This window comes from Pangasianodon hypophthalmus, chromosome 16 (assembly GCF_027358585.1).
Source record: "Pangasianodon hypophthalmus isolate fPanHyp1 chromosome 16, fPanHyp1.pri, whole genome shotgun sequence".
NCBI classification, from domain to species: domain Eukaryota; kingdom Metazoa; phylum Chordata; class Actinopteri; order Siluriformes; family Pangasiidae; genus Pangasianodon; species Pangasianodon hypophthalmus.
The window spans coordinates 9,246,875-9,272,047 of NC_069725.1; the positions used below are offsets into that span (position 1 = coordinate 9,246,875).

General features: G+C 39.3%; 1 long non-coding RNA gene across 1 annotated transcript; it reads right to left on the bottom strand.

Annotated features, from left to right (window-relative positions):
* Window positions 1-3,861: 3,861 nt before the first annotated feature.
* Window positions 3,862-23,745, bottom strand: LOC117599298 (uncharacterized). The gene is made up of 3 exons (XR_004579756.2): window positions 23,657-23,745; window positions 23,517-23,546; window positions 3,862-4,572 (listed from the first exon to the last, which is right to left on the bottom strand). It is a non-coding gene; the product is annotated as an uncharacterized LOC117599298 (long non-coding RNA).
* Between the last annotated feature and the right edge of the window lie 1,428 nt (window positions 23,746-25,173).

A 25,173-nucleotide genomic window follows, 5' to 3' on the forward strand; every position in this document is an offset into this window, starting at 1 on the left:
TGAGCTGGCTAGCTCCGCTCCAACAGTTCTCATCAGCAACACTACGCTGCACACTGTGGAGCTGCGTGGAAATGGAGTGCAGAGATGGAGGGATTCACTGACAGCCCATCAGCCCATCTCCTGCTTTAACACTACCCCCTCCCACCCTCAGAGGTCCTGATGCCCCCCAGGCTCGTTCTTATTCTCCAGCAGCTCTGCCTCACGCACACCGCCAGCCATTCTTCCCCTGCTACCCGATCGATACTGCTCATCGCCTTTCATCTGACCAACCCTGCGGAGGAGCTGCTCTTTCTGGAGAGAACTCTTTCTGTCTGCCTCCTGCCTGCCTGACTTCATCTGGCTCAGGGGAGTGGTGGCGGCAGGGTTTCTGAGGGCGCCAAACAGAAAGTATTGTCAAAAATTGATCCAATATGCATGTACGGAGCTGCAATAAATTGTACTTCACATCCTTTTTTTTTTTTTTTTTTGAATTCTCACTCTGTAAAACTGAACACCAGCTCTATCTGCCTGGAAATCTATGCTTCAAAGTTTATAAGAATGTCCAGTCAAGTAAAACCACATGGTGGTCAGATTTAGGTCACTGTCATGCAGCTGGAAATGTGATCAAGATTACTCACAAATACAGAGTGATGGGATTTTCCCCGAACAAGGCCTTTGAGAGTGCCCTCAGATTTGGGAGACCTTCAATTCCGATAGCAGAACTGATAAGTAGTGGGTCAGGTCAGTTTTACCTCATCATGATGTAGATTTTTCATACTTTTCCCCCAGTGCCAGAAACACCACACATATTAAGCACAAAGTTTACTTCAACTGCAGACTTCTATTGATTTAGCCAGACAAGGAAGCAGTACATTAGAAAGGAGTGGCGGTTTGGCGAGTCTAACAACAGAGATTTCCAGAAGGAAGTTCTTTTAAATATTTAACATTTAGTTCATTTCTGGAAAAACCCAAAGGTATAAATATTATGTAATTCGCTGGTAGATTTACACCACTTCCTTTATTTTTTTTAAACCATTTTTCTTTTCTTTTTTCATACCTGGGAAGCTTATCAAAATTGAAGCAAACACTAACATACAAGCGGTTTAATGGAGTAAATTTGTCTGAAGTCTGTATCCTGTCTGGATATTCTGAAACAGGTAAACAAATTTCTACAAAGCAAAGAAAAGAAGCTTGGTCCCTTTCCATAAGCACCCAAGGGAACACACCGTCAGAATGTTGTCCAAACAGATGCTCATTCTGTCCAATCCTGACCATGGTGCTTTGTTTTTATTGGAGCTCTAAAATACAACTGTTTCTTGAAAACATAGGGGCGCCGGCAAATGTGTAGGCAGTTTCCATTCCACACGTGACTTTTTAGACGGGACCGCAGCGGGAGAGCACGGCAGGATCCGGTGGCGGCTGCCAAAGCTGTGGGGACCTGGCCGAGCACTGTAAACACAACACAGTGTCGGCGCAGCTGAGGCGGCTCCTCTAACCTCTCCCTGCTGCTGCTCCCTTTTCGCAGATTTAGAAAATGTCTGGACCCGTGACTCACCCTGACACATGGAGGAGGGAGCTGACGAGAAGGGAGACCAGATTCTGTAACATTTCCAGACAATCTAAAATAGGTACGGTTTGTACCAGACCAATTGTAACCAAATGGTGAATTATAAGAGGGTACTTAGTAAACTGTTCTCCATGTCTCATGCCTTTTTAACTGAATAGCAAGTTCTATTTATGGGCCATACAAATTAGCCAACCCTTATAAATATGTAATGAACTTGTTTATTGCATGGTTATTGAATTGGGAATGGAGAGCAGTGGGCTGTGTGTATGTAGAGAGTGCAAGAACGAAAGAAATAGACGAAGTGAGTGTGGCATCATATTTGTAGAAAATACTATGTGTGAATGAATGTGTGAGTGTATTACTTACTGTGCGAATCTGGTGATTGTGCTTCAGGGAAAAAAAACAGCCTGTGAATGAGAAGCAGCACCAGAGCGGTTCTAGCAATACCAAAAAGCGAAACTTGCATCCATGTGTGCAGCAGAACTGCATTTCTCAACCATAAAGATCAGTGAACATCACTGTTCCTCCTTCCTCAGTCATTTCTGGAGACATGCAGCTCGCACAATTAGTCACTTTATTGCTTCTGTGCAATGAGCTATAAGGGAAAGCTTCAAGTTAGGATTCCTACAAGTTAGCAGCACTGTGAGGAAATGTGAGGAGATGGAGTGTGAATTAAGGACACTAATATTCCCTGCGGGCCCGGCAGCCATTGGCGGGGGGCATGGCGCGAGAATGCTCAGCGGAGCAATTCCACTTGGCAGGTAGATGAAGTGCGGATCATACGGGCAGGCATCCACTGATTAATGGGAGTGGGAAGGCGCTGGTAAGAAAACAGTGCCATAAATCAACGTCGTCACGATGGTAATTGTAATTGAAATGAATTTTCTGTCCAGAGCCAGGCATTGCAATTGATATTGACCAAAGCCCCGGTGGCCTGGGCAAAATGAAACATAGAAAATATATTCAGAGCATCTGTCATGAGGTTCATACATCACTGTATAACACAATTGTATCATTCCAGACCAATGAGTGGAGGAAACCAACCGAAGTAAAGGTTGCATGGAGATGCTTGCGTGTCAAGAACGTTTGTCTTACAAAAGGCATGAATTGAATCTCTTATTCAGCTGGGTTTTCTTAAAGAGATATGCTTGAGCCAAAGAAAGAAGAAAAAATTCTAATTAGAAACATGCTAAGCTCTCTTTTTTCACCTTTTCCATACCAAATCTCTGAACTAAACCAGTCACATTTGAAAACAAATTAATTAATTAAAGTTCAAAACAAAAGTGCTGTCGAGGTTATGATAACAATTGTACAATATACACACTAACTGTTACCTATATGCTTTGCTGTAACTGGCACACTGCTTCCTGTCAGTGGTGTTTATTGGCTTACAGACCACCTGCCTACAATCCTCTTAACCACTTTTACGTCTCATCCTGACACTGACCCGAGCACAGCGCCCAGTATATGGGCACCAATCACACATCTTTATCAGTGACCAAACATAACTACACAGATATATCTGACACTAATGCTCAGCTCATAGTGAGACACTAAGGATCTTGAAAAGTACATGCTGAAACAGCCTATATTTACCCTGGACATTAAAGGGAATTTACCAGTGGCAGCTGGTGTTTTTTAAAATAAGGGAAGCACAGGTGTCTATTATTGAATTGTATATGTATATATCTCTGTATTCTGTTCTATCTGTTTCATTTGTTGGTTTGTCCTCCTGTTGATTTTCTAGTCTCTCCTCATACGTAAGTAAGAGCATCAAAAGGCTTTTCCAAAATCATGTTGACAAAATTAGTAATGTTTGCCAGGTCGTGCTAAAAAGTAACTAAACTCCTAACTAGCGTGCTATGTTTCACTGAAGAAGGTCGTAAGAGCTAGCTAGCTAGACCTATAAGTAAACAACAACATTTCTGAAACAAACACAAATAATCAAACTTAACTTTAAACTTAGAATTTATTTACAATATTAAGCAATTACAATGATAAAATAACAAGCTATACAAGTTGTGTAAAACTGTATGTATTAGAGTACTTACCACTACTGCGGCTCTGAGCAGTCTGTCTGACTGGTGCAGATATGTTTGAGATGACAGTCATGTTCTTTACCGTTACAGTTACTGGCAGTTGTTTATGAGGTTCTGCCCCTTCAAGAGATCTTCCAATCAGAAGCCACCAAAAACAGTTTGCATTATGAACCAGCATGATATAGTGAGATATTTCAAGTTCAAGTTCAAGTGGAGTTTATTGTCATTTCAGCCATATACAAGTACATAGTGAAACGAAACAACGTTTCTCCAGGACCAAGGTGCTACATAAGATGACACAGAACAACACAGAACCACAAGAGACTACATAATTTATACATAAAGTGCACAAGTGTAAACATGTGCAGACAGCACAAGACAGTACAAGACAGTACAATGACTACTGGGACAGACAATGGGTCCCAGTAAGAATCAAATTTCATAATTTGATTCACTAAAATATTAAATTCCACCAAGAGTAATGAATGATATAGACATATTTCTCTAATTAATATAGAAACATTTCATTGCCACATTTAAAGACATTTTAGGGGAAGCCTGACTTCCCATGTGGTCTTAAAGCAATTGCCTGTGCTATGTACCCAGTAGTGAGGGAAATATTACTTTATTTAATAAATTATCAACTAAACATTTTCCATTCTCCATGGCACTGTAATTTGCTTTCTGAAATTTAGACTAGGTAGGTATTTAATACACATATGTAGGGACTAATAGAAATCCCAAAACAAGAAGCATGGGAATCTATATTTTAAAGTGTTCTGTGTAGTGACAATACCAGCAGATCAGACAAAGAATGCCCTAGCAGACCATGCCACGACTGAGGGAGGTCGACAGGCAGGGGTCGAAAACCTTCAGGAAGCACTCAGGCCTCACCAGTGTTTTTTCATCTTTTCTTTTGCAGCGTCCTTCCATCCTTACCTCACCAACAGGGTTCAATTAGCGTCAGCAGCAGCTGACACCAGGAGCCTGTGGCAGGAAGCAGGGAGAGTCAAAATCACAGCACCATGCTACAGGACTAAGGCTGTCTAGCAGAGACAACCACACACACACACACACACACACACACACACAAGCAAATACTCACATTTAGAGCAAAGAATACACAGCAAGTTAGACAAAGATATTTAACACAAAAATATACACAGCTCCAGATATATACACACATTTAACAAGCATACAAGCAAATGGGCATGCACACACAAATGGAAATTCCAGCATTAAGGATGTGACATTTGAACTCATATCCACTGGTAAAGTGCCTCATTGCCTGTACAAAGTTAGCATCAGTGCGACACTTCTGGTCATGAGACCTTTGAGGAAGCATGCAGGCCAATATTCTGTAATAAGATATTTATGTGAATATCACAGACATTATATAGAAGTTTGACAGTTTATTTAACAGTTTTCTGGGAGTCACAAACATATACTTTTAAGCATGTGTACTTTTGCAAGTTTAACAAAGAGCACTACCACATCTGTGCAATGATTGACAGTTGCAGAGAATTATGTCTCACTTTGTGGTGATAATATTTAGGTTTAACCAATCAGGAAAGGCTTCATCATACTCAAATCCCTTCAGAGTCATAAAAAGGCCTACTAGCAGCTAGAGTCATATTGTGAAAACACTTGTATCTGTATACTTTATTGAGGAAAATCCAGCATTACTGACATTCACAAACTGTGCAATGATTTATTTTGTTTCATGCTTAATTAGCATGAAACAAAATAAATTGGAATTATGAATCAATTATGAATGTAGTACATATAGTTTAAAATAGTTCTACATCTTTTCCTACCAGTAAGGGCAGTTGCCTTCTGAACTAGTGGAGTATTTACATTTGCTTGTTTCTTTACTGAGGCCATAACCATGAGCCCATGTGGGTTACCTCTAAAAGGGCCTTGCTATCTCATGCTCTTCCTCATTCCCTTTCTTGTCTTCTTGTGTTGAGGAAGTGGAATCAAAGATGCTGAGTATAGCACCTAATTCTGTCGTTATTATTAAACCTGCACCATCAGACAAGAATGTGTTGACACTTTGGTTGACAGTAATTCTAGTATTTGATTCTTTGCTATTATCACCACAGTTGACATGTGGCCTATTGTTTGAGTCAACAGAAGTGTGTTGGATGCAGTGTAACTAATCTTTCAATGTTAATACATTAAGAAGGTTGGGACCAGGGGTATCTATATGACAAGAGCCTTGCCTTTACTACAGCACAATGCTGAAAATAATGCAAATTGCAGGCTATGAATATCCTGCTGCCTACTCATCACCCTCATCTGACGCTGTGTTGGCACAGTGCAGCGTGACGTGAGCTGTGGATCCAGCTAGGAAATAAAAGGTAAGCTCCTGCATCATATTGTTGGCGCAGGAAAAGACGACTAGGCTGATCATCCTGATGGAGGAGGATGAGCACGTACCTTCACTGCAATGGAACACAAGTGTAGAGAAGCAGGCATTGGGCATGGGTCATGGGAGCTGCTAACAGCAGTGCAACAGCACAATGAGGTGCAGGGCTTGGAGAAGTTTAGTACATCCACCAGCATACAGAAACAGACCCAGATGTACTTTCAGGATATAAAACAGGAGTGCAGCACAGCAGTGGCAGATAATACAGTGCAGACTGGTGTTAAGCCTTCCTTGACATAACTAAAACAAGATCCTCCACCCAACACAGCTGAGTAGGTGCCAAAAATATTTCATATCATATCTGCCCAAGTGAGTGACGATTCCATAACGTACCGAGATTTCATTAATGAGCTCTTGTGTGCATTTAAGAGGACACTGAAGCTGTGACCTGATAAAAGATCACTCATACTTACTGTAATGGAAGATGCAAAAGCAACTCCTGTACAGAGTGATGTAGAGGCTGATGTACAGCCTGAATATATGAGAGCTGACACACTGGTTTGCAAAATGTATAATACTCTGGCAAGTGTAAGCTGTATTTCTATTACAGTGGCACATTTGCTCATAGCCCTTAAGGAAGTGCAGGGGAAAAACCTGAAAGTGAAAAGAAGATGAAAACCCAGGCTTGATTCTTGATGAAATAGGAATCATAATTTTTTTGGCTTAAAATTGAGATCATGATTCTCAATTACAATATTTTGACCAATTTTCTGAGGAGCGATATGTATATTTATTTCTTACATTACTATACACTGGCATTTACATGGTACAGAAACATGGTTCCCTTGCTCATTTGCATTTTGAATTACTGACTTACTGCCACATTTGTATTGCAATAGCCTAAAATCTGAATAAAAATAAGTGCTATTTAGTATAAAATTACGATGATATCAGAGTTACAAGAATGCAGTTTTTCCTCCCAAAGTTAAAAGGAAACGTACAATGTTAATAGCTGGTTAAATAATTAACTGTTGAAATATTTCTGCTCTTCTGCCAATAGCAACTCACTTGTGGGTGAATACTGTTCTTGATAAATACGCTATATGAGTGGACCACACCAGGCCATCTGGGTCACTCAAGTTGACACTAATGGCCAGAGAACAAGCATGATGTATCAGGGACTTTTTATAGGCTACTTTTTATTTACTTAGTTTCGAAGGAAACACCCTGGTGGTCCTGCACTTAGTCATTAAACCACATACGTAATCTTCTGATTCAAAAGTGATTTTTGTTCCATGTTCGCTTCAACTGTAATTCTATGATAAATTTGCATGGGCAGTTGCTCTTCTTCCAGGGGACATGGAGGTTGTGAATGAAAATGGCTTCAGTTAAGTTGTTTCAGATGCTACATAGCTTTTTCAGAAATCACTTATGTAGCTGTGTTGCATATACACTGCTCAAAAAAATTAAAGGAACACTTTGAAAACACATCAGATCTCAATGGGGAAAAATATCATGCTGGATATCTATACTGATATGGACTGGGTAATGTGTTAGGAACGAAAGGATGCCACATCGTTTGATGGAAATGAAAATTATCACCCTACAGAAGGCTGAATTCAAAGACAACCCCAAAAATCTAAGTGAAAAAATGATGCAGCAGGCTAGTCCATTTTGCTGAAATTTCATTGCAGCAACTAAAAATGGTACTCAGTAGTTTGTATGGCCCCCATGTGCTTGTATGCATGGCTGACAACGTTGGGGCATGCTCCTAATGAGACAACGGGTGGTGTCCTGGGGTATTTCCTCCCAGAACTGGACCAGGGCATCACTGAGCTCCTGGACAGTCTGAGGTGCAACCTGGCGAAGTCAGATGGACTGAAACATAATGTCTCAGAGGTGTTCTATTGGATTTATGTCAGGCGAGCGTGGGGGCCATTCGATGGTATCAATTCCTTCATCCTCCAGGAACTGCCTGCATACTCTCGCCACATGAGGCCGGGCATTGTCGTGCACCAGGAAGAACCCAGGACCCACTGCACCAGCGTAGGATCTGACAATGGGTCCAAGGATTTCATCCCGATACCTAATGGCAGTCAGGGTGCCATTGTCTAGCCTGTAGAGGTCTGTGCGTCCCTCCATGGATATGCCTCCCCAGACCATCACTGACCCACCACCAAACCGGTCATGCTGAACAATGTTACAGGCAGCATAACATTCTCCACGGCTTCTCCACATCCTTTCACGTCCATCACATGTGCTCAGGGTGAACCTGCTCTCATGTGTGAAAAGCACAGGGCGCCAGTGGCGGACCTGCCAATTCTGGTGTTCAATGACAAATGCCAATCGAGCTCCACGGTGCCGGGCAGTGAGCACAGGGCCCACTAGAGGATGTTGGGCCCTCAGGCTACCCTCATGAAGTCTCTTTCTGATTGTTTGGTCAGAGACATTCACACCAGTGGCCTGCTGGAGGTCATTTTGTAGGGCTCTGGCAGTGCTCATCCTGTTCCTCCTTGCACAAAGGAGCAGATACCAGTCCTTCTGATGGGTTAAGGACCTTCTACGGCCCTGTCCAGCTCTCCTAGAGTAACTGTCTGTCTCCTGGAATCTCCTCTATGCTCTTGAGACTGTGCTGGGAGACACAGCAAACCTTCTGGCAATGGCACATTGAAGTGCCATCCTGGAGGAGTTGGACTGCCTGTGCAACCTCTGTAGGGTCCAGGTATCGCCTCACACTACCAGTAGAGACACTGACCCTAGCCAAATGCAAAACTAGTGAAAAACAGTCAGAAAAGATGAGTAGGGGAAAAAAATGTCAGTGGCCTCCACCTGTAAAAACCATTCCTGTTTTGGGGGTCGTCTCATTGTTGCCAATCTAGTGTACCTGTTGTTAATTTCATTAACACCAAAGCAGCTGAAACTGATTAACAACCCCTTCTGCTACTTAACGGACCAGATCAATATCCCAGGAGTTTAATTGACTTGATGCTATACTCTGATTAAAAAGTGTTCCTTTAATTTTTTTGAGCAGTGTATTTTCTCCCACCTCCATTTTTTCTCAACATCTGCTTATGGCTGATTCTGCCAGGCCAACACTAAAGCAATCTTTTACAACTTTTTGCATCCTACCAGCATCTTTGCACTGAGCTTAACAGGTACAGGGCAGTTTCCAGGACCATATTTCCAGGAATGTTGTAGGAAGCTTCTTACTTTTCTGCAGAATAACAACTAATTGGGTGGTGATTGTTATACTGAACATTGCTGACTGGTCAAACCCAAGGTTTAAAGAATGACCAACCCAAAAATGATGTTTATCTAACTTATTATTAAAGCTTGTTTTTTTTAAGCTTGTTTTTTTTAAGCTGAGGTTGGGTGCATTGTGGTGATGCTAGTACGTTTAGGAGAGGGGTAAGTCCAAGAGGGCACAGAAAGGAGTCTGGTCTCCTTAATATATGCCCTTTCAGAGACAGGGAATGATACCACACATACCTTACACCAACATGAACACAAGACCTACTCTGAGAACAAAAACTAGAAAAGGGAATTGAGACAAGCAGTACACGGAGTCAGTGGAGTGCATGTGGGAGCTGGGCAGAAAATCATAAATCATCATTGATCCATTCATTTATTCATCCCTCCCCTCTCCCGGAGTCTCTTGCCTGGTGTATCCACAAATTAAACACATCAATAATTAAAATCATGCATCAGGTGCAGAATGCCCATGGCCCAACAGAAAGAAGAGCTAACCAACAGAGCTCTTCTTTCTTCATTTTTCCCCCCCAAGTACTGCAGTTTCCAAGGCAACAAACTTATAGCAGGCTTTCACTTCTCTCTCTTTCTCTCTTTCTGTTACCCTGCCTCCCTTTATCTCTCTTTCTTTTTGCTGAATGTAAACTGGTGGTGACTCTCAGTTCCTAGCGATCAATCAGCATCTAGACAGGCAGGAGCTTTGATATTGCTGGAGAGAAAGCAAAAAAGAGAGAGAGGAAAGTTTCCCTTTGACTAGCATGTTCCATTGTGAGAATCCCCAGCGGCTTTTGACATCTGGTTCCAGTTAGCACCGTGACGCGCTTCCTGCCTGGGCCACGGTTCACAAGTCAAACACCAGGGTGAAGAGAAAAAAACGCACACACATCTCACACTCTTATATCATCTGTGTGTATGTTTGTGTGTATGTACACACTAAGGAACATGGTGAGATTCAGGATTCAGTACTCACAGATTCACATTATCCAGAATCCATAATTTTATTAATTTCACTTTACTCTTCATAAAGTTGATTCTCACATAACAAATACAACACTTTTTCATATGTAAGGCTTTTTTTTCATATTTCTAACTCAGTAGATGGTAAAACTGGAGCAGAAAGTCATTATTGAGTAATGTAGTTTTTGATGTGAAGTGCTACCAAGTCGATAAGAAGTGGAAAAGTGTGACCCTCGAGAACGTGGGTGTGGAACATATGTGCAGAATGTGAGCTGCACCCACACATACACACCAGAGGGAAACCCTAAAGTCCGCGGGGGCACGTATATACACATGCACACGCACTATGACTGGGGCTTGTGGGTAACGAAAATGAGAATGAGGGGGAGAGACAAGAGTGAAAAGTGAAAATGTCATGTGTATAGATATAGAACACAAACAGGCCACAGAAGGGCTTGCCTGCGTCGGTGGCATCGAAAAACACACCCACACACGCGCTGTGTTTGACTTTGATCACACAGGAGCCACTGTTTCTGCCCTATACCACAGCAAGGCCAAGGGGCTTCTCATCATAAACCCAATGATCTTCAACTGCAGATGGAAAAACATGATGCAAGCATTCAACTGTTACGATGCCACATACAACACATTGCCAGTAGTAACAAAAAGGCTGAAATAAGTCTAATGACTCAGTGGCAATACACACCACAGAGACACTGTATCCTGCCTACATGTCCACAGAATGACTTTCCACATCAATATGAATGAGCTACAGTACAGAGGTTAAACTCACTTGGCCCTATATTCAATGTAAGATGTCCCATGTGTTGACACAGGACTAGAGGGGTTTCTTAATGTACATCAACAGGCAATTAATATATTTAAAAAATGCTAGAACATTGTCATTTCGTACTGCTTACTTAGTTGGTCTGGTATGTTTACAATGATGTAACTCAAAATAGCAAAGGCTAGCTTGAGGCCTGGTCTGTCTGTCAAACTTGTTATTGCTTATTCTTCTTATGTGAATTAAAAATAACTGTCACAGATTATTGTTTTAGTTACAATGGATAAAAAATGAACATACACCTTTTCAAACTTTTTACATTTTGTTGTGTCGGGTTCTTTAAACTTCACGGATTTAAATGGCAGTTGTTTTCCCTGATCTAAACAATACAGCATACCACATACCACATTGAGGTGGTGAATTTGTATTAATTTAAAAAAAAAAAAAGATAGCATTTAATTGGCAGAACTAAATTTCCTCATTTATACCCCATAGAGTCAATACTTGGTAGAGGCAACTTTGGCAGCAACTACAGCTAGCTCTCCACAAGGTTGGCACACCCCACTCCTCTTTGCAGAACTGTTCAAGCTGGGAGAGGTTGGTAGTTTTCGTTGATGGACAGCAACCATCAAGTCATTCCATAGATTTTCAACTGGATTTGGGTCAAGGCTATGACTAGGACACGCCAAAACATCCACCTTTCTCCTAGCAAGCCACTCCATGGTAGCTCTGGCTTTACGCTGGGGGGTCACTGTCTTGTTTCAATATGTATTTCTGATCCATTTTCAGAATTTTTGCAGATTTCATCAAGTTCTTCCACAGAATCTTCCTGTACTCAGCTCCATATATCCTCCTCTCAATCTTGATAAGTTCCCCAGTCCCTGCTGGGGATGAGAGACATCCCCACAACATTATGCTTCCACCACCATGTTTCACAGTCAAGACGGTGTTGTTTTGGTGATGGTCCATGTTGCAATTTGTGCCAAAAAGTTCTATTTTGGTTTCATCTGATGACCAAAACTTTCACCAGTTTGTTGCAGGATCCTTCAGTTGTCTTTCTGCAAACTTCAAATGGGACTCAGGTGGACCTTTTTAAGAAATTACTTTCTTTTTTGCTGCTTCTTCCTTTTTAAAAAATTACTTTCTTTTTTGCTGCTTCTCGAGGAGTTAGATCAAAATAGAGACAGTCTATAAGTGTGGAGGTCTGCTAAACCCTGCTGGATGTTGCTGTGGCTGAATTCTGGAAAACAGCCAAAAATTACGAAAATCGTGTTTTGACCTTTATAGAGTTTTTCTACCAATAATTAAAAAAAAAAACACACAAATATATTGTTTTACCAAAACAATGTTAAAATGTCTTTATTTATGTTACGTTCTAACCTTATCTTGGCCTTCAAAAATCATGTCAGGTAAGGAGCCATTGTAACAAACGTGGTCATTCTGCCTAAAGATGTCTAAAACCTTGCTAGCTACGTGTACTTTTCTCAGGATTTGATCAAGATTTTAGGTAGTTACATGGCATATCAAAACAAACATAAACCTAACAAATTAAGTTTGTAATTTGGTAGTGGGTGTCATATAGTCCACAAAGCTCCTGCATTGTCACATCATCAACGAAACACAGAAGAGCGCTTATACACTTTGTAAAGATAACAGCAGACAAAGTTTTAAAATGTTTAAATGACATAATAAAAGGACAGTTTATCGTCAATTTTTGTCAACAGATCAGAACTGACTGAATCAATCAACGATTATTCCACGATTATTTAAACTGCTATTAGCATGAACAGAGATCTATGAAGAGATGACGATGAGGCTTGTGTTTAAATGCCGTGAGTGACTTCTTCTTCAGGTGATGACACTGACATTAATGATGCTGATAATCAAAGTGATAACTCATTTACAAATTTGGCAGAAATGTTGTTTTTCTATAAGCAAATTAGACTTTCAAAAAATGCGATAATTTGTGATTGAGATGCATGCAAAAGAGAAACATATGTATACAAGTAAAATGTCAAAGAATATGAAACTTTGACTGTCTGAAGGGTTTTCCCAGACAGCCACACATATATCACCTGCAATAAACTTATGATGTCTGTATTAAAGCAAATTTTGTCAAAATGTGGTGAGTGTAAAAGGAACTGCAGCCAGTTTGGTAAGGGTTGACCCTCTCCAGAGGGTTTCACGGCTTACAATTGAATCTGGCTCACAACTGAACTCCAATATGATGGATTTGTTGATGTACTGTAGTAGTTAAGCAACACTGGCTAATTCTACTGTTTTTCTATATCTGTTGGGAAACATATACATGAAGAAAAGACCACAATTTTTCATATTAGATGCTGTATCATTTTGCTTATATTGTCATTTCAAACTTAGACTGTCAAAAATATCATTATTGATTTATTTAGTATTTCCAACAAATTAGGAGAACCTAGTGATGCACCCAATAGTCAATTTCTTTTTTTACCCTAAATGACTGTGTTCCAAAAATGATTTTAAATAAACAGTAGTACAGAGCAAAGAGTGGTAAGGCTTTTGGTGATATTTAGGTAACACTGACATATTTACATGACTCACAAGCGGCATATGGTTATTAATGGCTCTTGACCATTGTTTCAGGACAGAAGTGCAAACTAATAAATGTTTCCTGGAAGGACAGAATATCAGTATGCACCAGCGCCAGGGAAAAAGAGCACACTAATTCAGGTTTCAAGGTTTCTGGGTTTTTTTTTTTTGTGTGTGTGTGTGTGTGTGTATTTTTTATTTTTTTTTGCCTTTTCTCTTTCTTCTAAATGAGGCAGAGCAGATACAAATGAAAATTTAAGGAAGACCTATTGATTGGTGCAGGAGTCACAGTGAGGTCAACACAATCACAGCACCAACGGTGATGGAGACAGAGCCGTCCTCACCTGACCCACATGCTCACAGTCCTCTGACTGACCCCTAACCGCACAACCACCCAACACACTATTATGCACAGAGCAAGCTGAACAAAATGCATAATAGACATCAAGTTTAATGGGTGCCTGCTTCTCTCTGTTGCACGCTGGAGAACACACATACATGAACACACACACAACGGAAGGAAGCATGGCAGTAACCCCCCTCCAGCAGTGTTCATATCCTGCAGGAGCCCCCGGGTGCCAACCTGTCAATATTGTGCAGCGCGGCCGCTCTATTCTCCTCAGTAGCTCAGTTAGCCTTCGCACAGTTTAGGACAACACTGGTGTCTGTTTCTCCACGCAGCATCAGTTACACTGCCTAGTTTTAGTCATCATATGCTTCTGAATCTTATACATTCACTTCATGTCTGAAAATGTAAAGGTTTTACAATGGCTCTGTGATTTCTTTTCATTTCTAGACTATGAAATATTGTCAGAAAAAAAACTAAAAACTAACATAGCACATAATCTATGATCACAAGCTCTATGAAAATCAATAAAAGCAAGATTTTAAAGTCAATGTGTCAGGGAAATGCATCTTAACCCATTTCTAACAGTACAGTAACAGGAAAATTAAGGTCAAACAGATTAAACTCAACTCGAGTTCTCTACATTATGTTCCTTTAACCTTTCAGATTAGTAGGGTCTCACAAAAAGGGCAAGGTTCTCATACATTCAGTAAGCATGAGCTAAGAATTATAAGTAGATCATTTCACACATATACATGATGGAAGTGAACACTGTGGCAGCTAACATGCCTGGGCCTGCAGGATAACCTTACCATGAGACGCCAATGAGGTATACTAAAATCTCTGGTTTCCCTGGTGCGTGAGTCAGTGAGTATGTGTGTGTGTGTGTGTGTGTGTGTGTGTGTGTGTGTGTGTGGCAGACAATATTAAATCCCTGCCGCAGCACAGGTGTCAGGTTGCGGTGGTTGCTTTACAGCTAGTGCTGGGGTAGGGGCAGGGGGGTGGCAGGGTTGCATTATCACCATGCTGAGGACTGGTTCCTACCCCACCAGGCCTAGTGGCCTCGCCTATAGCAGCATTTAAAAGCCCAGCAAGCACAGACACACCCATGGCCTCCACACTGATTTCAGCCAATTGCTACTCATCACTCAGTCAGTTTCCACCTATCAGCAATCAGGATAGCCTCATTCATCAATCAATCAAGTTTTGATGCTGTAACCTTCATCCAATTAACTCAAAATAAAAAAGTTCAACAAAATACCCAGTTTTTCCTGCCCAACAAAGAAAATGTTGTGTTTGTGATCTGGGGTCATGAGCAGAGGGCCACTATGACTTCTCATGCAGAAGGCTGGCACATAATGTACACTTATGAATACATTAACATTCAGACATCTGCTAGTACTGAATTATAGATTCTACAAAGCCAAGCATATGGAAACAGATTGCCATGTGTTGCCATTAACAAACACTGCCTGCTCCAATATGGCTGCTTTTAGCATGCTTTCAAAGACAATAACAACATCATATAGATTATAAAAATGAATACGTATGGGAAGATTAGTCATTAATTCCTGAGAATTGCATTTACTAAAAAAAATGAATCAATGATTAGGCAGAATTGCTCAAGTGCTTAATATGCAGTCTCAAAGCTTTTGGCCTAGACTTAAGCAAAATATTACACAGAGCTTTATAGCTTAACCACTCAATAACAGCTTTCTGTTCTCTCTATGTATAGCACAGACAAGAAGCATCGTCCAGATACGCCCATCTTACAGATACGTCCATCAGATCCAAACACTACCTATACTAGAACAGACTGCAATTCTGTACTGTGTATAATCTTCTGAATCTTATGCCCAGGCTTAAACATGATACGATTCTTTTTCGATTTGCCCAAATCCTCATATTTAAAAAAAAAAAAAAAACAGAGCCGTTCCTTCTGGGCCACTAGTGGAAGAAGGGGGCAGCTGGGCTCAACAGGGACCTAGTCATCTCAGCTTTACTTTAGAGGATTAGCCTCTTATCAAGCACCTAAGTCTGCTGTAAGCAGTGCCTCTCATTACTCCATCTTTAATTACCCAGCACCTCATCCCATCCACCCAGGAGATACAGGCTTAGAATACTCAGAGGAATGCTGCCTGCTTGGCTTAAACCTACGTTGAGTGTGTTGTAGTGGGAGAGATTCTGTATTTTAGAATCGAGAACAGAAATGAGAATCGCCCCACACACATAAACACACTTTTTTTTCAGAGGGAACCCTGCATCCACGCATACACCATTGCCTCCTACAGCATTTCCATGCTGCTGCTTACTGCTGATAATCATCTGCATTGGAAAGTGTGTGGGGGCTTTGCAGGAAACCCTACAACTCTTTATAGAAGTCTCCATCTAAAAAAAAAAAATCAGCACACCAACCACTCAGCACGAGTAGCAAAAAATAGTGGCTTGTGTTCTCTTCTGGGCGACACACATTAAGTCGCGTGGGCCCTGGAAGCGTGGCAGTTTAAATGAGAAGCAGCAATTATCTCATTAACGGGAATGATAGTGCGGGAGGTGGCATGATGTGGTGTGGCTGCGCCGTGGCTCTGTACCTGCTGATAAAAAGGGGAGAGATGAGGAGAGCAGAGTAGAGCCCTATGAGGCCAGCGCCCTGCTCTCGCTCATCCTGCCACAGCTTGGCCACACCATGCATGTATTAATGGGTTCACTGCTCTAATTGCTTCTCACTTAGACAAACCCCTGCAAATCACAGGGCGAGCCGGCAGCGCTGCTCAAGCCCCCTGGGACAGGAGACGGCAGGCAGGCGTGAGAGATGGAGGGAGAGAGTATCTGTGCGTGCGTGTGTGTGTGTGTGTGTGTGTGTGTGTGTTAGGTGGAGGCGCCGCCAGAAGTGTGTGGAGTGTGGGCGCCTCTGAGGGGCAAGAGGGAGGGGTTGTTCCCAAGAGAAGGAAGGAGTAGAGAAAAAGAGAGAAACACATACACATACGCTTGAACACTCACAGATACACACAGTTCCATACTTTCAAACACACACACATACACACACACACTTTGACAACACCTATGCCTGCTCATCCACAGTTCAGGTTAAATAAACCAGCCATTCTACCCCCTGCAAGCACTCTCAGATCTCACTCCCTTTCCACTCCCAAACACCCCCCAACACCACCACCTCCTGAAACACCAGCCGAGAAAGGAGTAAGATGAAACTCCAAAAAATGAAGAAAAAAAAAATCAATAGCACAGATGGATACCCAGATAACAGAGTCCGGCATGCTCTGGCGGTGAGGCAATCCAGAGGGTGCCCTCACAACTGCCAGGCAAGCGGAAAGGGGAATGGCGCACGGCCATGAAAGATAGGTGATGAGCTCTAGAAGCCTAATCACACCCCCACACCCTTGGTTTAACCCTCATGTTTCCAGGTTGCCTACACACTCACCAAAACACGCATTTTCTGTTCTCCTTCCCTCCACCCTCTCATTCTACAACCTGCCTCATCAATCAACACCTCTGCTACCTCGGAAACTCTTGGTATCATTAATACGCAAGACCACTGACCGGGACATTTCCAAACACACCTGAGTACCTTGTGAATCAAAGGTCTTTCAGCACAAAAATAATTCTTACCACTCTCAGATAGTGTGCACTGAGTAAATGGTTTTCTCACATTAGAATAAACAATATTACTGCTAAGTCATTTCCAAACCTGGGTTATAATTCACAAATAAAGAAGTAATAATTAATGTCCTAAACAGTCTTTAAACCACTTATTAATTCCTGAAATAATCACCTCGTCTATAAAGGACAGTATTTGTGGTCTTACTAATATGTAGGAGTGTATCATTTGGGTTAATGCATCGATTTAAAAGGCAACAATTGAAATTTGATTTCAATTGAAAAGCCATTGCTTGAAAAGGCAACATTCATAGATTGATTATTATCAAATATATTTAATTATAAGTACATTAATATCAAGAAAGGAGAAACAACTGGTGCGTAAATAAAAAAATCATTATTTTTAAACTGATCACCTGGCAAGGTGATTTGCCCATAAATAGTTACAGCCAAATAAAAAAGTCCTTCTCTTCATCATTATCAGTTGTGATACCCAGAGATGGAAACACATCGAATCATTGCCTTATGAATCAAAATCATATTGAGGGTTACACTCCCACTAATAAGCATGTATGTAACTATGATTCCACATAACACAAAAAACACAAAACCATATCTTTTACAACTGTAAACATTTTAGTTTTTCAACAGAGATTACCTTTACAAGTAAAGAAACAAAACGAAAAATATTACTTGCATATAACCGGTTAAACCTATAGTGATACAAAACAAAAAGCCATTAATTTATTGTAATTATCAAACAACTTGTTATTTACTCATGGAGCCTACACCCTAATTTGAGAAACACAGCTCAGGCATTAGCACTGACACAGTGAAGAATAGAATAATATCAAGGCATAAAAAAAATTTAAAAACTCTTTTGTGAAATTCTTAGTGGAAAAAAATACTAGTATAAAGTTCATTTTAAATGCAGGATATGCTAATGTTTTTAGTGGTACTGTATCAAGTAAAAAGTATTTATTTATTTATTTATAAATTTTGTTATTCATTTATAGCTATTCAAATCCAACAGTACAGGAAGCCTGCTAATGGCAGTCTGTTTTGCCATTAAAGTTCATTGCCATTCCGGTTCATGTCAGCGCTTTTGTTTGGCTTTTGTTTGGCTTTTGTTTAGTGCTATGCTTTGAGGAGGTTTCTGAAAGTAAAATAATATGATGAGTTAATTGACAAAGATTTATATTAACATATTAAACTTTTAAAAGTAATACATTACTGTAGTATATCACACTATGAATGTAACCCCAAAAACAATAATGTAAGTGCCACTATCAAACTACATAATATGTGAAAATAGTAGGAGACCTGTGGCTACTAGGGTAACAGTGGGTGGTATACTATTTATTAGGGTACTATGCTATTTTAGGTGGAGCTGTAGTGTAGACATTAGGTGCATATCAAATTGTCTGAAAATTGCACGTAAGGGTTCATATTAAAATTTATATTTGTCCATATTTTATATTTCTACGTACTATTTCTAGGTATTTGATTTATTAAATATACCATGAACATCTAAAAAAGTAAGTAGAAAAAATAAGAAAAACATGGGGGAAAGTTTGGATCATGCGTATTGTTATAAAACAATCATTTTAGACCTTTGACCTTTGACATTTAGTTTGACAAAATTCTAGGAGAAAATTTCTTCTCTTCCATCTTTTAAGACAGCATTGGAAAACATGTCGCTAGTACAGAGGACACTTAGAATGATCACATTCATTTATTATCTGTTGATGCAATTAGTTAGAAGAAGAAAGGAAAATGGCTTGAAGTTTATTAGTTTGAAGTTGTTATGAGAACATATATGTGGGGAAAACCTGCTGGATGTTGCTGTGGCTGAATTCTGGCAAACAGCCAAAACACGGTTTTTCGGCCTAGAACATACTTTGACACCTCAGCTCTTAGAAACCACAAATATATTTCAACAACTGATCATGTTGTGCATGGAGCCAGTTTAACAAGCACAGCCTTTGATCAAGTCATTGGAGAGCTGTGTGCCATTTCAAATGGACAGAAGTCTAATCAAATGAGTTTGTAATAAGATACAAGCTGTCAAAATGTCTGTGATGCTTTTGCACCACAGTCAGAATCGAATCCTTAAATGCAATTTCTCGCTTTTCACCTTTGGGGGTAACTAGAATTTAAAAAGCTATATATTTACCTGTGATTGAAATGTGTGCAAAAGAGAAACATATTTCAGCTGAAGAAAACCTGTTGTTTTCAGCACTTTACATAGACTGCCACATGTGCTTCATTATTACATGAAAATTTTATCGAAGTTCAAAAGAAAAAGAGTTGAAAAGTTGAAAACTTCAAGTCTGTCTTATTATAGTTTATGGGTCTTCTAATAGTTTCAGATGTGGCAAAGGTGTGTTTAACCTCTGCCAGAGTCTCTTTGCCTCTTGCATCTGCAAACCTGTATGTAAAAGTACCAAGGTGCATTTACATTGCAGCAAAGTAAAGCACTTCCTTTACCAGCAGTTGGCCACTTTTAGGGCATGTCACTAAAATGTCAGCAGGTTTTAGATGTTCAAAGTAAAATACATGTAATGTTGTAGGCAAGTACTGTGCTATACAGCAAAACACAGGCTAAAAGAAATTTAATAAAAATTAATTTCAGAAAATTAATTAAACTCCAACTGGTGCAATTATGTTCCAATGAATGTTTGTACATATTTTAAATATGCCAAGATTTTTTTTCAGTGCATTGAAGTTTTTTTGATGCATGTTGTTTGGAGATTATACTGTCATTCCAGTGCTAAAAATCTGATTGATTATCTACATAAGAGGGTAAAATGGAACAATTCGACAGCTGACAAAAGTCATAGTCAATATTTCTTACATCTAACGTAGATGCAAGTAGATGCAAGTCCACATATATCTTGTATATAATTTACTGGGCACAGATAGGCATTCAGTATTTCTTAATAAGAGCTCTTGCAGAATGGTAGGTAACTTAAACAACTAAATAAAGCTAATTCTAGTTAGCAAGTTGAATTGGAATAAAGTAAAACATTCTGCCCTGTATGTGTATTCTCTTTTCACCTTATGAATCTGCTTTTGACAATTGGCTCACAAAAGGCAATTGTTAATCCTGACATCAAATATGGCCTAATGGGGCACCTGCAATTTTTAGTAAGTTTACATGTTTTCACATACTTTCCAAACCTCTGATTATCCTATAGCCCCCTAGCTTGCTAACTATCTGCAATTATATTTGCTCAGAATTATCACAGGTAGACGCAAGTGAGATTTCAGTATCAGAATCTCTTACATTCTCAAGGACTTATTAGTGATGCTGGCTAGCTAAGCACACAGCTTCTCGATAATTGTATTTTAACACTGTACCTTGCTGACAGTTTTGTACTTAAAAAAAGTAAGAAACTTTTCTCTGCCTGTGTCACACTCAAATTTTCAATGAGATTTGGCGTAAAGCTGGATATGGACAGTGCGCATGAAATAACTGAAGCCTACAAAGGGGAACAGGATGACAGCACGCTTACAGCAGCAATTTGTAGAGTCATTTCAAAATGAAGTTTTGGGGAAAAAACTTCTCAGAGACTTTTAAATGGTAGTTATTGAAGGTGCCAATGGAACCAACTGTAATGCTGAGAACGTTGTGGGGTGCATAAATAAATAGTTTGGCCTATAAATGTAGGCCAAGCTTCTTGATTATAGGTATGCTTTGAAAAAAAAAAATTAGGACAATTCTTTGTTTATTAATAAAGTCAGCCTGTAAGGTGACTGTAGCAATCTGCTGCCTTGGTCATCATCCGAGAGTGGTGCCATTTAAAGCCCTGAAAAAAACCTTTATATAATTTTTTATAAAAATCGAAATGCTTTTTTTTAGTAAGTACACTTTCTATTACTGCAAAGTTTGTCCATATATCACTTTCAGAGGTGGTCAGAGGTGCACATGGATATATAACGTGTGGAGTATGAACACTAATGCATTCACATGAAAATACAGTAATCTAATATATTAGTAGGAAATTAGCATGGGCTGGCGACCACAAAGAAACTTTGTATCCTCCCTTTTATATTGGATCAAGTAGTCAGTGTTGGAGTATTTTATAACCTTAAAAATTAGAGATGAACACTCATATATTTTCCCTGTATTTTTTCATATGTAGCAAATGTCTACATGTTCACATTTCTGCACAACATCCTTTCTTAAAGGAACAATTTAATATGTTTATGCTTGTTCACCTGGATGTATTCATTTTCACCACCTCTGGATGTTTTTTTTAATTGGTTATCTAACAGAGTGACTATTAGACAGATAAATTGTTATCTGTAACATAATTCTATAAAACCGATATTCTAAAAAAAAAAGATCCTTTTCCACATTATCTCTAAGATGCTAAACAGGGTTGAGATATGAGAACTGTGCAAGCTAGTCACAGAAGCCATTAAAACATGATGTCTCTTTACAGCCAACTTTTTTTGCATTCCTCAACAGCTCAGTTTTGATGATGTGAAAAAAAATGGGAAAACTGAAATGTTACAAACTGGAAAAAAAAAAAAAAGTTACAGCCATCACCATTATACCTAAACATATATACTAAAGCGCAAACAGGCCTACACTATGCAGATAGATCAGGAATAGTTAGCTCTTTTTGTTTAGTTCACAGCTTGAACAAACTAACTTTCTGGCAGACAATGCCCCCTGGTGGAACATGAGAGAGATTTGTATCATTCAAACACTTATGTGGACCCTTCAGATTTCTCACTGTGGAGGGCGTAAACTTGCTCACTTCAAACTGACCCTACAAATGGCTGTTTTGTGTGTTCTCCCTCCACTGTGTGGGCAATAAGCTGAAGCCTTTGAAAGGTTATTCCAAACTTTCCATCACTTAGCACATTCAGTGTTTGTTTTAGAACATATTTCAATATTTTATTTGAAAACGACATGGAGTAAATGGAAAAAATGGTAGTAGCAACCATCAAAATTCATTCATGTGCAGTAACTGTTTAATGGTTAGAGCTGGTCAGGGTTGCGGTGGATCCAGAGCCTATCCCAGGAACACTGAGAACAAGGAGAGAATACACCCTGGACTGAAAACCTGTCTATCACAGGATACCATGCGCTCACACATTCATTCACTCATTCTCACCTTGGGGTTATTAAGCATTGCCAATCTACCTACCAGAGTGTTTTGGAGAGCCACCAGCAAAATCATACACAGGAACAATGAAATACTTCCACTTTTTAACTAAAAGTATAGTCAAAGTGGCTTCATTTCAGTGATAATACTGCCAATGTTTAGACAATTAGCAAAGGTTAAAGAGCCGCATAGAAATTATCCAGTTCTAGTCACATCTGTAATTTGCAATACTTATGTTCTTGTCTAAGCCTACGTAAGTGTGAGTGGCTGTGTGAGATTACCACACTGGCTTTGGTCTTGCATTCTTTTATAGCTGCTGCTTTCATCCGTTACAGAACCTTTCTCACTATAGCTGTATAGCAAATGTATGTGTACAGCCTGGTCGCTACAGGGAGTATGGTATAGTCATGATAACTCAAGAATGAACAACACTGTATGATTTTTTTTTCAATTACCATGTAGACAGAGATGCTAAGGGGTTAAGGTCACATGAGGTGAAACCAACCGAAAACAATACCTCCTCACAAACAAATCTCTGCTCAAAGTTCAGATTGTGTGTTACACTTGTGTGTCTTTAAAACAGTTGTATTTATTTATTTTAGTAACTAATTTACTACTTTTAGACATGTAGTAGTCTAAACAGTTTGCTAAGTGAGAGGTGAACAACAGGAAATATATTTTTAGCCGGTTTACCAGCAGTGCTTTGAAGTTGGCGCCATCTTGTGGCTGGACAATGCAATTACAGATAATATCTAAATATATAAAATCTTGTTGGGGTATTTAACAGTTCTGAAAGTTCTGAAAGTTTCTGAGCCCGGATTCTTTGCAAAAGCAGAGTGTTGTTGTTAGAGGTCAATATGTCTGTGATATGCTGTAAAAGCAGAAAAAAGAGAGATGATGTTTAAGAGTATTGCTCACCTTTCAGTGATGATCTAAGCACAGGAAAGCCTATAAATAAAGACCTATTTTATTAACACCAAAGACACTTCAGGTCAAAAATAATATTTGTCATGCATGTCAGTATTACTGTAATATTAACTGTAGGAATAAGTGAAAACCTGGATCTCTCCTTTGTTTTTTTTGTTTTCTGTTTTCTTTCTTTCTTTGTTTTTGTGCAGAGGTTGCTCTTTTTCACTTTCCTTTTTCTGTAAATTCTGGTTTGGTTCATGTGACACTGCCCCCTAGTGTACACACTCATGTTTACATTCCTGTAGGACAGTGAGCAGTCTTTAGTGTAAGGGATAACATGATCATATAGTGATGAGTGAAATGACTATGGAGAAATAGGTATAAAAATAAATAAATAAATAAATAAATAAATACATTTCGTTCTTTGTTCCCCAAATACACCATCCTTAATCTGTGGATAAAGGTCGTTTTTGGTGATTTTATAACAAATAATGAATCAGCAAATTTCTGCTTAATTTAAAAAAAAAAAAAAAAACCTCTGCATGTACCTGTGGTTCTGTACCAGGGGCAGTGAGACTCACCTGGACCTTCTTGTGCATGTGCCAAGACCTTCCAGCAAAGTCAAATAGTATCTTCAAAACAATGAAATATACCCTGTACACAAATACTTACATATACATCTGCATTTCGTACATAGGCAGCCCTTCATTTTACAGTGTAGATGGAGGCTTCACATCAATTTATATAGAAAGACATATAGAAAGATCAGCTATCCAAGTCTCGGATATGTATTTGTATTATAACATTAATAATAATATAGATAAACAAATACTGAAGGAATGTAGCAACAAATTCATTTTTAAAATTGTTAGTGGTGTTGTTAGTGTGTTTGTGTTTATACATATAAAGTGTACTAATGCACACGTTACAATGTGTCCTTTGTCTTTTGACGAACAGGATCTTATTCAAAGTCTTATTCAAGTCTTACTGAAAATATATTTTAACTGGACTGGCAGCATCCTAAAATCTAAATTCATTTTACTATTTGTTTTATTTTAAACAGTGTCAATGTTTTTGTTAATCTGGTGCAGAAACTCCATCCAGTGCTGACCTCCTAGATGGTCCAAAAAGCTTTATGAAGGTACAATTAAGTTTTCTAATATGTATGTTTCACTAATTTCTTACATTTAATCTTTTCACTGCTATTAAGCTCATAGAACAGTTTATGATTAACACATTCTGCCAATCAGACTATAAAATGAAGGCAGAGAAAATAGTTTGGATCATTTACACTATACATGTAAAAATACAAATAATGATGTGCAGTTGGTTTTGTTAATGCATTAATACGGTAATGGGCTTTTGATTGATTTATTTGTTTGTTCGTTGGATTTTACATGGTTAATCCCATTTTTTTGTAATACTTGTACTTTTCAAAATAGGAGAGTAAGTTCATTTGTAGTCAAAGGTCATTCTTATTTTCAGTTATGCTACAAGGAGCTGATTCTGGCTCGGCCAATGTTTTGGATGTTTCTGTAATACATTTATTTCCTTGGTATGATGATTCATTGTGTTTTTTTTGCCCTGACATTTCGTTGGCCCTTAATAACAGATTAATAACAGATTCAGAGGACAAGCATGAAGCCTGCAAGACCTCACCATAGGG